Consider the following 15,166-nt stretch of genomic DNA (forward strand, 5'->3'; position numbering starts at 1 on the left):
TTAGTGCTAAAAAATTTAAACGTAGCACGGTAAATACCTCAAGATGGTAGAGAACGAGGCAAATTCATCTGTCTAGTCTTCATGCCTTGAAACCGTCACAATATGGTAGAGTCATCAAGTTCTTTGAATATTTCTCGCTCGATGTAGCACACCATCAAATGATTGAACCACTCATCAGCCATCTTGTTTCGTAAATTAGTCTTTATAATTTTTATCGCTGAAAATGCCCTTTCAACAGATGTTGTGGACACCGGTAATATTAATGCTAATTCAATAAATCTATAAACCAATGGAAAAACCTTATGTTTCTCTGTCTCAACCATCTTAGAAGCCAAACTAGCAATATCAGTGCAAGTAGAGAATGCCACATGCCTTCTTACTTGAAGAATATAAGTCTGAAGTTGTTGTCTAATTTGTGCAAAGTCACTAGTAGAGAAATCAGCATCATAAATCTGAGCACCTCGAACAAGGCTATCTATATTAAACCTAGAGAAGTTATTCTTTGGATCAAGACATGAGAAACATGTCAATATCTCAATAGTGGATTCTCCAAATCGATTATTCATCTCAACACATATTTTATCAAGAACAACAAAGAAAATCCCGACACGATAATGATGAAGGAAAGTAGTAGTTTCATTTTGGCGCTTTGCACGACCTCTGACTGGTATTTCATCCATCATATTTGGCACCAAAATATTATTTTGCTCACAATATATCTTAGTCTCATCAAACACTTCATCCCAACCACTCTCCCTCAATATGGCTAATTGAGCTTTCACATCTTGGATTAGCTCCATAGCATGAACTATATTTATACCTTTTCTTTGTAAGGTATGAGAAAGCTCATTTGTGATAGCAAACAATTTTAGCATAAGCTTCATAATGAAAACAAACTCAAAAGACTCCATTTTCTCAAGCAACCCCGCAGCTGGAGAAGGACCACGAATATCTTAGTCAACCATCTCAAGCACCTCAGTAACTGAGTCCCACATTAGCTCCAATCGGATAAGGGTTATGTGATGTGAACCCCATCTAGTGTCCCCAGGTCTAGCAAGACTGGTCTGTTGATGTTTTCCTGTACCCGATTCAATCTCCAAGGAATCAAGTTGCCGCAAAATGTTGTTATGATGGCTTTCAACCAATGCATCTCTTCTTTTGCATGAAGCGCTTGTTGTGGTCACAATTAAAGGGTGAAAGGGAAATAGGCTTACACCTTTTCCTAATTGATTTTGGTGGTTGAATTGCCCAACACAAATAATTGGACTAACTAGTTTGCTCTAGATTATAAGTTTTACAGGTGCCAAAGGTTCACAACAAACCAATAAAAAGACCAAGAAAGGGTTCAAACAAAGAGAGCAAAAGACATCCCAAAGGCAGCCCTGGTCTGGCGCATCGGACTGTCCGGTGTGCCACCGGACAGTGTCCGATGCACCAGGGAACCTAGCTCCAAACTTGCCACCTTCGGGAATTCTGGGAGCCACTCCGCTATAATTCACCGGACTGTCCGGTGTAGCACCGGACTGTCCGGTGTGCCAGCGGAGTAACGGCTACACAGCGCCAACTGTCGTCTGCAACGAACAGTAAATGCGCTACAGTGCGCGCCTGCGCGCGCAGAAGTCAGAGCAGGTGCAAGAAGGCGCACCAGACAGTGAACAGTGACTGTCCGGTGCACCACCGGACTGTCTGGTGGCTCAGCTGTCAGAAGCTCCAACGGTCAGAACCCAATGGCCGGGTGACGTGGCTGGCGCACCGGACAGTGTCCGGTGGCGCACCGGACTGTCCGGTGTGCCATGCGACAGCAGCCTCCACCAACGACTCTTTTGGTGGTTGGGGCTATAAATACCCCCAACCACCACACTTCAATGCATCCAAGTTTTCAGCCTTCAAACCTCATACAAGAGCTATAGCATTCAATACAAGACACAATTAAAGAGATCAAATCCTCTCCCAAGTCCAAAGATCATTCCAATCAAATAGAGACTAGTGAGAGAGACACTTGTGTTCATTTGAGCTCTTGCCCTTGGATTGCTTTTCTTCTTCATTCTTTCTTGTGTTCAACTCAATTGTAATCAAGGCAAGAGACACCAATTGTGTGGTGGTCCTTGTGGGGACTTAGTGTCCCGATTGATTGAGAAGAGAAGCTCACTCGGTCTAGGTGACCGTTTGAGAGAGGGAAAGGGTTGAAAGAGACCCGGTCTTTGTGACCACCTCAACGGGGAGTAGGTTTGCAAGAATCGAACCTCGGTAAAACAAATCACCGTGTCATCCGCCTTATTTGCTTGTGATTTGTTTTTCGCCCTCTCTTTCGGACTCGACTATAATTCTAACGCTAACCCCGGCTTGTAGTTGTGCTTAAACTTTATAAATTTTAGATTTGCCTATTCACCCCCCCTTCTAGGCAACTTTCAATTGGTATCCGAGCCCGGTACTTCATTAGAGCTTAACCGCTCGAAGTGATGTCGGGAGATTACGCCAAGAAGGAGATGGTGACCGGCGAGAAGCCCGCCACAAACTACGGGAAGGCTCCATCAAGGGAGTCTGGCAACAAAAAGAAGGAGGGATCCCCTTCACGCATTAGGACGCACAAGAGTGGCGAGAAGAAGAAGTAAATGAAGAAAGTGGTCTACTACGAGACCGACTCTTCATCGCCCTCTACATCGGGATCCGATGCCGCGTCCGTCACTTCTAAGCGCCAAGAGCGCAAGAAGTATAGTAAGATCTCCCTATGCTATCCTCGCATTCCTAAACATACTCCATTACTTTCCGTCCCATTAGGCAAACCACCGACATTTGACGGTGAAGATTATTCTAGGTGGAGTGATATGATGAAATATCACCTAACCTCACTCCACAAAAGCATATGGGATGTTGTTGAATTTGGAGCACAGGTACCATCCATAGGGGATGAAGATTATGATGAGGATGAGGTGCCCAAATCTTGCACTTCAACTCTCAAGCAACTACTATATTTCTCACCTCTCTAAGTCGAGAGGAGTATAATAAGGTGCAAGGGTTGAAGAGCGCAAAGGAGATTTGGGACGTACTCAAGACTGCGCACGAAGGAGATGAGGTGACCAAGATCACCAAGCGGGAGACGATCGAGGGGGAGCTCGGTCAATTTATGCTCAACCAAGGAGATGACCCACAAGCCATGTACAACCGGCTAAAGACCTTGGTGAACCAAGTGCGCAACCTCGGGAGTACAAAATGGGATGACCATGAGATGGTTAAGGTTATTCTTAGATCACTCGTATTTCTTAACCCCACTCAAGTTCAATTAATTCGTGGTGATCTAAGATATAAACTAATGTCTCCCGAGGAAGTGATAGGAAAATTTGTGAGCTTTCAATTGATGATCAAAGGCTCCAAGAAAATCATCGAGCAAGGCGCCCCCTCCACACCGAGGTGCAACCGGTTGCATTCAAGGCGACAGAGGAGAAGAAGGAAGAATCTACATCAAGTAGACTCCCCATCGACGCCTCCAAGCTCGACAACAAGGAAATGGCGCTCATCATCAAGAGCTTTCGCCAAATCCTCAAGCAAAGAAAGGGGAAAGATTACAAGTCCCGTTCCAAGAAGGTTTGCTACAAGTGTGGTAAGCCCGGTCATTTTATCGCTAAATGCCCTTTGTCTAGTGATAGTGACAGGGATAACGACAAGAAGGGAAAGAGGAGAGAAAAGAAGAGGTACTACAAGAAGAAGGGCGGTGATGCCCATGTTTGCCGGGAGTGGGACTCCGACGAGAGCTCCACCGACTCCTCCTCCGACGAGGACGCCGCCAACATCGCCGTCACCAAAGGCCTCCTCTTCCCCAACGTCGGCCACAACTGCCTCATGGCAAAGGACAGCAAAAAGAAGAAGGTAAAATCTAGAGCTTCCACTAAATATGCTACTTCTAGTGATGAGGCTAGCTCTAGTGATAATGAGGATGATTTGCTCACCCTTTTTGCCAACTTAAACATGCAACAAAAAGAAAAATTGAATGAATTAATTAGTGCTATTCATGAGAAGGATGAACTCTTGGACACCCAAGAGGACTTCCTAATTAAAGAAAACAAAAAGCATGTTAAGGTTAAAAATGCTTATGCTCTAGAGGTAGAAAAATATGAAAAATTATCTAGTGAGCTAAGCACTTGTCATGATGTTATTTCCAACCTTAGAAATGAAAATGCCAAACTAAATGCTAAGGTTGAGAAGTTAGATATTTGTGATGATTCAATTGTTAGTCTTAGAAATGATAATGCTAGTTTGATTACTAAGATTGACAATTTGAATGCATCGCTCTCTAGCCTTAAAATTGAGAATGAAAAGTTAATTGCTAAGGCTAAAGACTTAAATGTTTGCAATGTTTCTATTTCCAATATTAGAGATGAGAATGGCATTTTACATGCTAAGATTGTTGAACTAAATTCTTGCAAACCATCTACATCTACCGTTGAGCATGTTACTATTTGCACTAGATGTAGAGATGTTAACATTGATGCTATTCATGATCACATTGCTATAATTAAACAACAAAATGATCATATATCAAAATTAGATGCTAAAATTGTCGAGCATGAGTTAGAAAATGAAAAATTTAAATTTGCTCGTAGTATGCTTTATATTGGGAGACGCCCTGGCATTAAGGATGGCATTAGCTTCCAACAGGGAGACAATGTCAAGCTTAATGCCCCTCCTAAAAGATTGTCTAACTTTGTTAAGGGCAAAGCTCCCATAGTTCAGAATAACGAGGGTTACATTTTATACCCTGTCGGTTATCCCGAACACAAAATTAGGAGAATTCACTCTAGGAAGTCTCACTCTAGCCCTAATCATGCTTTTATGTATAAGAGTGAGACATCTAGTTCTAGGCAATCCACTCATGTTAAATTGCCTAAGAAGAAAACTCCTATTGCATCAAATGAGCCTAATATTTCATTTAAGACTTTTGATGCATCCTATGTTTTAACTAACAAATCAGGCAAAGTAGTTGCCAAATATGTTGGGGGCAAACACAAGGGCTCCAAGACTTGTGTTTTGGTACCCAAGGTGCTTGTTTCTAATGTCAAAGGACCCAAGACCGTTTGGGTACCTAAGAACAAGGCCTAAATTTGTTTTGTAGGTTTATGCATCCGAGGGCTCAAGTTGGATCATCGATAGCGGGTGCACAAACCACATGACAGGGGAGAAGAAAATGTTCTCCTCCAACGAGAAAAACCAAGATCCCCAACGAGCTATCACATTCGGGGATGGAAATCAAGGTTTGGTCAAAGGATTGAGTAAATTTGCTATATCTCCTGACCATTCTATTTCCAATGTTTTTCTTGTAGATTCTTTAGATTACAATTTGCTTTCTGTTTCTCAATTATGTAAAATGGGCTACAACTGTCTTTTTACGGATATAGGTGTTACTGTCTTTAGAAGAAGTGATGATTCAGTAGCATTTAAGGGAGTGTTAGAGGGTCAGCTATACTTAGTAGATTTTGATAGAGCTGAACTCGACACTTGCTTAATTGCTAAGACTAACATGGGTTGGCTCTGGCACCGCCGATTAGCCCATGTTGGAATGAAGAATCTTCATAAGCTTCTAAAGGGAGAACACATTTTGGGACTAACCAATGTTCATTTTGAGAAATACAGGGTTTGTAGCGCATTTCAGGCAGGGAAGCAAGTTGGTGTTCATCATCCACACAAGAACATCATGACGACCGACAGGCCGCTTGAGCTACTCCACATGGACCTATCCGGCCCGATAGCTTACATAAGCATCGGCGGGAGTAAGTATTGTCTTGTAATTGTGGATGATTATTCTCGCTTCACTTGGGTGTTCTTTTTGCAGGAATAATTACAAACCCAAGAGACTTTAAAGGGATTCTTGAGACGGGCTCAAAACGAGTTCAGCTTAAAGATCAAAAAGATTAGAAGCGACAACGGGACGGAGTTCAAGAACTCACAAATAGAAGGCTTCCTTGAGGAGGAGGGCATCAAGCATGAGTTCTCTTCTCCCTACACACCACAACAAAATGGCAAGGACATGGCAAGGACCATGCTTGATGAGTACAAGACTTGATGAGTACAAGGACCATGCTTGATGAGTACAAGACTTCGGATCGGTTTTGGGCCGAGGCGGTCAACACCGCGTGCTATGCCATCAACCGGTTATATCTACACCGAATCCTCAAGAAGACATCATATGAACTCCTAACCGGTAAAAACCCAATGTTTCATATTTTAGAGTCTTTGGTAGCAAATGTTTTATTCTTGTTAAAAGAGGTAGAAAATCTAAACTTGCTCCCAAGGATGTAGAATGCTTTTTACTAGGATATGATTCAAACACAAGGGCATATAGAGTCTTTAACAAGTCCACTGGACTAGTTGAAGTTTCTTGTGACATTGTGTTTGATGAGACTAACGGCTCTCAAGTAGAGCAAGTTGACCTTGATGAGCTAGATGATGAAGAGGCTTCGTGCGTCACGCTAAGGAACATGTCCATTGGGGATGTGTGTCCTAAGGAATCCGAAGAGCCTCCACATGCACAAGATCAACCATCTTCCTCCTTGCAAGCATCTCCACCAACTCAAGATGAGGATCAAGCTCAAGATGATGATGAAGATCAAGAGGAGCCACCTCAAGAGGAGGACAATGATCAAGGGGGAGATGCTAATGATCAAGACAAGGAAGATGATGACGGTCCAAGACTGCCACACCCAAGAGTCCACCAAGCAATACAACGAGATCACCCCGTGAACTCCATCCTCGGCGACATTCACAAGGGGGTAACCACTCGATCTTGTGTTGCTCATTTTTGTGAACATTACTCTTTTGTGTCTTCTATTGAGCCATACAGGGTGGAAGATGCATTAAGAGATTCAGATTGGGTGTTGGCAATGCAAGAGGAGCTCAACAACTTCACGAGGAATGAGGTATGGCATTTAGTTCCACGTCCTAACCAAAATGTTGTAGGAACCAAGTGGGTCTTCCGCAACAAACAAGATGAGCATGGTGTGGTGACAAGGAACAAAGCCTGACTTGTGGCCAAGGGATATTCACAAGTCGAAGGTTTGGATATCGGTGAAAAACCTATGCACCCGTAGCTAGGCTTGAATCAATTCGTATATTACTTGCCTATGCTACTTACCATGGCTTCAAGCTTTATCAAATGGACGTGAAGAGTGCCTTCCTCAATGGACCAATCAAGGAGGAGGTCTATGTTGAGCAACCTCCCGGCTTTGAAGATAGTGAGTACCCTAACCATGTCTATAAACTCTCTAAGGCGCTTTATGGGCTCAAGCAAGCCCCAAGAGCATGGTATGAATGCCTAAGAGATTTTCTTATCGCTAATGGCTTCAAAGTCGGAAAATCCGATCCTACTCTCTTTACTAAACCACTTGCAAATGATTTGTTTGTATGCCAAATTTATGTTGATGATATCATATTTGGGTCTACTAACAAATCTACATGTGAAGAGTTTAGTAGGATCATGACTAAAAAATTCGAGATGTCTATGATGGGGGAGTTGAAGTATTTCTTAGGATTTCAAGTGAAGCAACTCCAAGAGGGCACCTTCATTAGCCAAACGAAATACATTCAAGACATACTCACCAAGTTTGGGATGAAGGATGCCAAGCCCATCAAGACACCCATGGGAACTAATGGGCATCTCGACCTCGACACGGGAGGTAAATCCGTAGATCAAAAGGTATACCGGTCGATGATAGGATCTTTACTCTATTTATGTGCATCTCGACTGAATATTATGCTTTCCGTATGCATGTGTGCAAGATTCCAAGCCGATCCTAAGGAAGTTCACCTTAGGGCCGTAAAACGAATCTTGAGATATTTAGTTTATACTCCTAAGTTTGGCCTTTGGTACCCCAGGGGATCCACTTTTGATTTAATTGGTTATTCCGATGCTGATTGGGCAGGGTGTAAAATTAATAGAAAGAGCACATCAGGGACTTGCCAGTTCTTGGGAAGATCTCTGGTGTCTTGGGCTTCAAAGAAGCAAAATTCTGTAGCTCTTTCTACCGCCGAAGCCAAGTATATTGCCATAGGCCATTGTTGCGCGCAATTGCTTTGGATGAGGCAAACCCTTAGGGACTATGGTTACAAATTAACCAAAGTTCCTCTTCTATGTGATAACGAGAGTGCAATCCGCATGGCGGATAATCCCGTTGAGCATAGCCGCACTAAACACATAGCCATTCGTATCATTTTTGAAGGGATCACCAAAAAAGGGGGATATCGAGATTGCATATATTAACACCAAAGAACAATTAGTCGATATCTTTACCAAGCCATTACATGAGCAAACATTTACCAAACTTAGGCATGAGCTAAATATTCTTGATTCTAGGAATTTTGATTGATATTTTGCACACATAGCTCATTAATATACCTTTGATCATATCTCTTTCATGAGCTATGACTAATGTGTTTCTCGAGTATATTTCATGCCAAGTCATAGATTGAAAGGGAAAAGGAGTCTCCGGCGAAGACAAGGCTTCCACTCCACTCCATCGAATTATTCATCCTTCGTCGTCGCTCCGCACCGCTCTCCAACTTTGGTATAATCTTCACTCATGTTATTTACCATAGGGAGAGAAAGTTGTAATATGGGCTTATATTTCACTCACAAGTATCCGTTTTTGGTGATTCATGCCAAAGGGGGAGAAAGTATTAGCCCAAAGCAAAAGGACCGCACCACCACCAATTTCAAACATTTAGTCTTTCAATTTGTATTTAAAGAAGTGTTTTAAAATTGGTATCTTATTTTTGATACAATTTCAAATTGGTATAACCTCTCTTAAAATTAATATCTAAAACCCTCTTGAACACTAAGAGGAGGATTTTATTGAGGGGGAGTTTTGTCTAGTCAAAGGAAAAGCTTTTGAAACAGGGGGAGAAAATTTCAAATCTTGAAAATGCTTCTCAAAATCTTATTCATTTACCTTTGACTATTTGCAAAAAGACTTTGAAAAGAATTTACAAAAGAATTTGCAAAAACAAAACAAGTGGTGCAAGCATGGTCCAAAATTTTAATATGAAGAAAGCATCCATGCATATCTTATGAAAATATATATTGGTTTAATTCTAAGTAACCTTTGCACTTACATTATGCAAACTAGTTCAATTATGCACTTATATATTTGTTTTGGTTTGTGTTGGTATCATTCACCAAAAAGGGGGAGATTGAAAGGGAAATAGGCTTACACCTTTTCCTAATTGATTTTGGTGGTTGAATTGTCCAACACAAATAATTGGACTAACTAGTTTGCTCTAGATTATAAGTTTTACAGGTGCCAAAGGTTCACAACAAACCAATAAAAAGACCAAGAAAGGGTTCAAACAAAGAGAGCAAAAGACATCCAAAAGGCAGCCCTGGTCTGGCGCACCGGACTGTCCGGTGTGCCACCGGACAGTGTCCGGTGCACTAGGGAACCCAGCTCTAAACTTGCCACCTTCGGGAATTCTGGGAGCCACTCCGCTATAATTCACCGGACTGTCCGGTGTGCCAGCGGAGTAACGGCTACATAGCGCCAACGGTCGTCTCCAACGAACAGTAAATGCGCTACAGTGCGCGCCTACGCGCGCAGAAGTCAGAGCAGGCGCAAGAAGGCGCACCGGACAGTGAACAGTGACTGTCCGGTGCACCACCGGACTGTCCGGTGGCTCAGCTGTCAGAAGCTCCAACGGTCAGAACCCAACGGCCGGGTGACGTGGCTAGCGCACCGGACAGTGTCCGGTGGCGCACCGGATTGTCCGGTGCGCCATGCGACAGCAGCCTCCACCAACGACTCTTTTGGTGGTTCGGGCTATAAATACCCCCAACCACCACACTTCAATGCATCCAAGTTTTCAGCCTTCAAACCTCATACAAGAGCTATAGCATTCAATACAAGACACAATCAAAGAGATCAAATCATCTCCCAAGTCCAAAGATCATTCCAATCAAATAGAGACTAGTGAGAGAGACACTTGTGTTCATTTGAGCTCTTGCGCTTGGATTGCTTTTCTTCTTCATTCTTTCTTATGTTCAACTCAATTGTAATCAAGGCAAGAGACACCAATTGTGTGGTGGTCCTTGTGGGGACTTAGTGTCCCGATTGATTGAGAAGAGAAGCTCACTCGGTCTAGGTGACCGTTTGAGAGAGGGAAAGGGTTGAAAGAGACCCGGTCTTTGTGACCACCTCAACGGGGAGTAGGTTTGCAAGAATCGAACCTCGGTAAAACAAATCACCGTGTCATCCGCCTTATTTGCTTGTGATTTGTTTTTCGCCCTCTCTTTCGGACTCGACTTTAATTCTAACGCTAACCCCGGCTTGTAGTTGTGCTTAAACTTTATAAATTTCAGATTTGCCTATTCACCCCCCTCTAGGCGACTTTCAAAGGGACATACTCAAAGAAATCATGAATAGCCGAGCAACAACTAGAAACAGAAACAATGACTAACTGCAACCGATGGGCAAAGCAATGGACATAAAAAGCGTGTGGATTTTCATCTAAAATCTTTTTCTGTAGCCCATTAAATTCACCCCTCATATTTGAAGCTCCATCATATCCTTGTCCACGTATCGTAGAGATGGATAAATTATACTTATCAAGGATGCCAAATAACGGTACCTTTAATGCTTCAGATGTAGTATCAATGACATGATGTAAAGTAAGGAATTGTTCCACGACCTTCCCTTTAACATCAACATACCTAAATCAAGGATAGGATTATGTCATACAACATTGTAATTATAAAATAGTGACAATCGACAAGTTTAGTGCATATACCTTAGCATCACTGCCATTTGCTCTTTCACAGATATGTCTCGTGACTCGTCAATAAGAATAGACAATTTTCTATCTTTAATCTCTCCCATGATCACATCTACAATTTCTTCTGCACAACATCTTGCAATATCTTTTTGAATATTAGGAGAAGTCATCTTGTAATTCATTGCACCACGACTAAAAGCTTTCCTCACAATTTCATTCTTATCTTTGTACCAATCTATCATCTCTAGAAAATTACCTCTATTCAAAGATGTTGAAGACTCATCATGTCCACGAAAAGCCATGCCTTGTGCAATTAGAAACTTTGAACATTCTAGAGATGAAGTCAAGCGGATTCGATACAATTCCTCTGCTTCTTCAGTAGCACGACTAAGCTGACTTGAGATGCTTGTCTTTGATTTTGAAAATCATCAAAATGCTTAACACACTTATTATGAGCACTACTCACTTCACCAACATGCTCAGGTAATGCTTTGTATGCATGCTTCCAATCATTAAATCTTGTTTTATTAAACACATCATATCCAAATATTTCTGCCCTTCCTGGCTCTTTAAAAAGGAAGCAATAGAAACAAAATGCTACATCTTTGGACTCGTTGTATTCTAGCCAATTATAATTTATATACCAAGATTTAGAAAATGCTCTTTTCTTTGCATTATTTCCAAATTGCTTCAAAGGAAACTTCAGAATAGGTTGAGTTGGTCCTTTTTTTAATGTAAACTCTTCTAACTTGATCTCGAATTTCAGGACGAAACTCATAAATTTGTTTTCTAAGTGCCGGGTCACTTACAATATCATCCAGATTAAATCCATATCCATAATTACTATCTTGAGGTGGAGCAGAAGGTTGAAGTGGAGGAGGTGGTGGTGGGTGACTGCCTTGTGCTATCAAATACCTCCTCATCCTAGCAAATTAGCAATCCAAAATTCACAGCATGTCAATACTTAAATTAAATAAAATTTTCAATCAAGTAATCAACCTTCAATAATATGAATATGGCACTGTGCCTGGTAGTGGCGACGCGGCGTCAGGTGTGGGCGCGCCGCGCGTGGAGCTGTGCCTGGGCGCTGGGCCGCTGGCCGTTGGCCGCTCGCCTTGAGGCTAGAGCCCTGGACGTTGGCTGCGGCGGCGCTGTGCGGAAGCAGGAATACGAATGGAAATCAGGAAGGAAATGGAATAATAGATGACCTAGCCTGATAGCCTATTAGCCTGCTTATTGGGCCTAATTAAACAGGCTGCCGAAGCCCGGGCACGTGCCCTGGCTTGCCGGGCTATGCGTCCGTCCTGAGAGTATCCAAACAAAGTCTTACTGGATATACTCTGAAGCTGTACATTGCAGTGAGTTTGTACTACTAACAGCTAAAAACCAGCTATTTAAACTGTTACAGCTGCAATCGAGACAAAATATCGTAGAAATAGTAAAAACCGATAGAGACGCAGTAAACAATGACGTTGAATAAATGCACGGTACGACGTACGAACTCCATAATTCATCGCGACAGCCGACAGAGCTAAACGATGCGACAGAGCTCACAACACAAGGGTCACACACACTGTTATGATCTGTGTCACCAATCCGGATTCAGCCGACGTATTGGCCTGCCCTCCGCTGGGCCCACATGTCAGTAACAAGCTACTGTGTCACTCCATAGGGCACCGACACCTACTCCATTATTCATCGCGGCGGAGCTCTGGAGGGACATGGGACACCGCCCGCTAGCTCCTGCTAGCCATGTATCACCGTCGTCGACGGGAACGAACGAGCTCAAAGTGCATGCCACCGGCCGGAAGTGGTGTTCACCGCCGGCACAGACTCTCGACCCTCACCTTGTTGTCTACTACCTAAAAGTAAACTAGTCAGTTGTCAAGTATTGAGATATTTATTTAAATATAATTATTGTTTATTTTTAAACACTAAGATAGATATGATTTGATGGTTAATTTTTGAAGCAGGAACGAGTGAAGTGGGTCTAGATTATTGTCAGTATGGAGAGTGAAGTCGTGATACCACTAGATCGTGACGCACATTAATTTTTAATAGAATAGAATAGATTCGCATATATCGGAAGAAAATAAAGGTAAAATGTGTGCCTTTGCCAATGATGGACTACCGAGACGGCGATACCTACAATATATTAGTCACTGGCACGTGCCCTGCGCGCGTTAGAATTTTTTCTAATTTGATTACTGTAGATGTTATATGTTTATATGAAATAGAGTTACGTGAGTTGTGATCAGAGTCAACATTTTTGTTCATTACGTAGAATTAGGCTGTTATATTTACATAAATTGTTTTCAAAGAGCTGAGCAGGTCATCATATATAATTATACATATGTTGCAAAATAGACATTATGCAACTCAAAAGGTCGTCTGAGTGAAAATTTAGTTCTCGAAGGATTTGATGTCTATTTCTTTTCCGATGCATATCGTCTCTTGTTTGAATCTGTAAACGAATTTTAGAATTTAATAGTCAGTCTAGTATGTAATATATTCTATAGGAAAATATAAGATTTTTATTATTCTGAAATGCAGCTGAGACCTTTTTCTCTTTTTTCTGCTACGGGAAGGTTCCAGTCGTTGCTACACGATGTGTGATATATTCCCAGCCATTGACAGAATATCGAATGGCTGTAAGAATTTAAGCCGACGTGGACGCACCTATTTCCTCATTTGCTCCCGGCTCTTTATCTATAGAATAGAATAGAATATGCTAGCTCCAGCGCCAAAACCGAACAAGCTTTTCATTTGTAGCTGGAGGATTCCTAGCTGCCACTACCACTGCGACCAAGCTTGGAGCAATGGACGGCAGTAGTAACCAGACCATAATCTTCCCGCCGTTCATCGACAGGTACATGAAGAACCTCACGTCGTCCTACACCGAGAAGAGCAACGAGACGAGCATGGTGTCCGCGTCCGTTATCATGTTCGTTATAGATGGCTAAACGGGCCGCCCAGCACGACACTAGCACTATTAGACACGTCACTATTAGGCACGGCACTATTATACACTATTAGTAATCGTGCCGTGCCGTGCCGGCACTAGTGCCTAACTAGCGGCCCAGACACTATACTATAGTGCCTAATCGTGCTGTGCCGGCACTATACGGCACTAATACCTAATAGTACCCGTGCCAGCCCAAACACTATTTCATTTTAAAAGCTCAAAAAATATAGAAGATCTTTAAGATTATATATATAATTTTAAAACTTGAATATTTATATCATTATAGAGTGAATTCATTATGTGTAAATCATAACAAATAACAATGTACAACCACATGCACATATCACAATCACATCTATAAACCACATCTTGGTCTAAGTCGTGCCTAACTGTCGGGTACCGTAATTAGGGGTACCCCCAACACTCCTAAAGACGGCTGGTAAACACCCTCAGAACAAACCATAAAAACTGATGGGCGCGGTTTAAGTCAAGGCTTCGTCTACCCAAGGGACGCGATCTCGCCCGAGCCCAGCCTCGGGCAAGAACTGTAGTCCCAGACGAATTCACGCCTCGCCCGAGGGCCTCCTCAGGCAGTGGGCACACCCTCGGCTCACCCAAAGCCCAGCTCGGGCAGGTTTCGTCGTGAAGCAACCTTGGTCAAATCGCCTTACCAACCGACCGTATCGCATGCACATTTAATGCGGGGATCGCCTGACACCTTATCCTGACACGCGCGCCTCAGTCAGCAAGGTCGAAGTGACCGCAGTCACTTCGCCCTTTCACTGACCGATCTGACAGGAAAACAGCGCCGCTCACCCCGCTCTGACTGCTGTGCCAACTATCGGGGTAAGACTGACAACAGCCGAGTTCAGCCTCAGGCGCAACAGCGAGCTCTGCCTCGCCCGACCCCCGGCCTCGATCTCAGCCTCGGCCTTGGGAGGAGTCACGTCATCGCCCGACCCCAGCCTCGGCCTCGGGAAGAGTCTCCGCCTCGCCCGACCTTGGGCTCGGACCGGCCGTGCCGCAGGGAATACATCATTACCCTACTCCTAGCTAGCTCAGGCTACGAAGGAACAAGACCGGCGTCCTATCTAGCTTACCCCGGTAACAGGTAATGATGGTTCCCCGCGTGCGTCCATGACGTCGGTGGTTCTCAGCCCCCTACGGAAGCAAGGAAACGTCAGCAGGATCCGTGTCACGCCGACAGCTGTGCTTCTACAAGGCTCAAGCGCCTCTCCGACGGCCATGTTACCATGTACACAGGGTTTAGGCACTTCTCCGCTAGCCACGTAGCACATAGCTACACCCCCATTGTACATCTGGACGCTCTCCTTACATCTATAAAAGGGGAGATCCAGGGCCTCCCGCGGGGGCGAAAGGGGCACGAGGCGGGAGAAGACGACTGCCGCGAGACTCTTTCTCTCTCTCGTTCTTGCTCTCTCTCTCTCT

General features: G+C 43.4%; 1 pseudogene; it reads right to left on the minus strand.

The window, feature by feature from the left end:
• Positions 1-38: 38 nt before the first annotated feature.
• Positions 39-11,675, minus strand: LOC109942492 (zinc finger MYM-type protein 1-like; annotated as a pseudogene).
• Between the last annotated feature and the right edge of the window lie 3,491 nt (positions 11,676-15,166).

This window comes from Zea mays, chromosome 9 (genome assembly GCF_902167145.1).
Source record: "Zea mays cultivar B73 chromosome 9, Zm-B73-REFERENCE-NAM-5.0, whole genome shotgun sequence".
In the NCBI taxonomy this organism is placed as follows: domain Eukaryota; kingdom Viridiplantae; phylum Streptophyta; class Magnoliopsida; order Poales; family Poaceae; genus Zea; species Zea mays.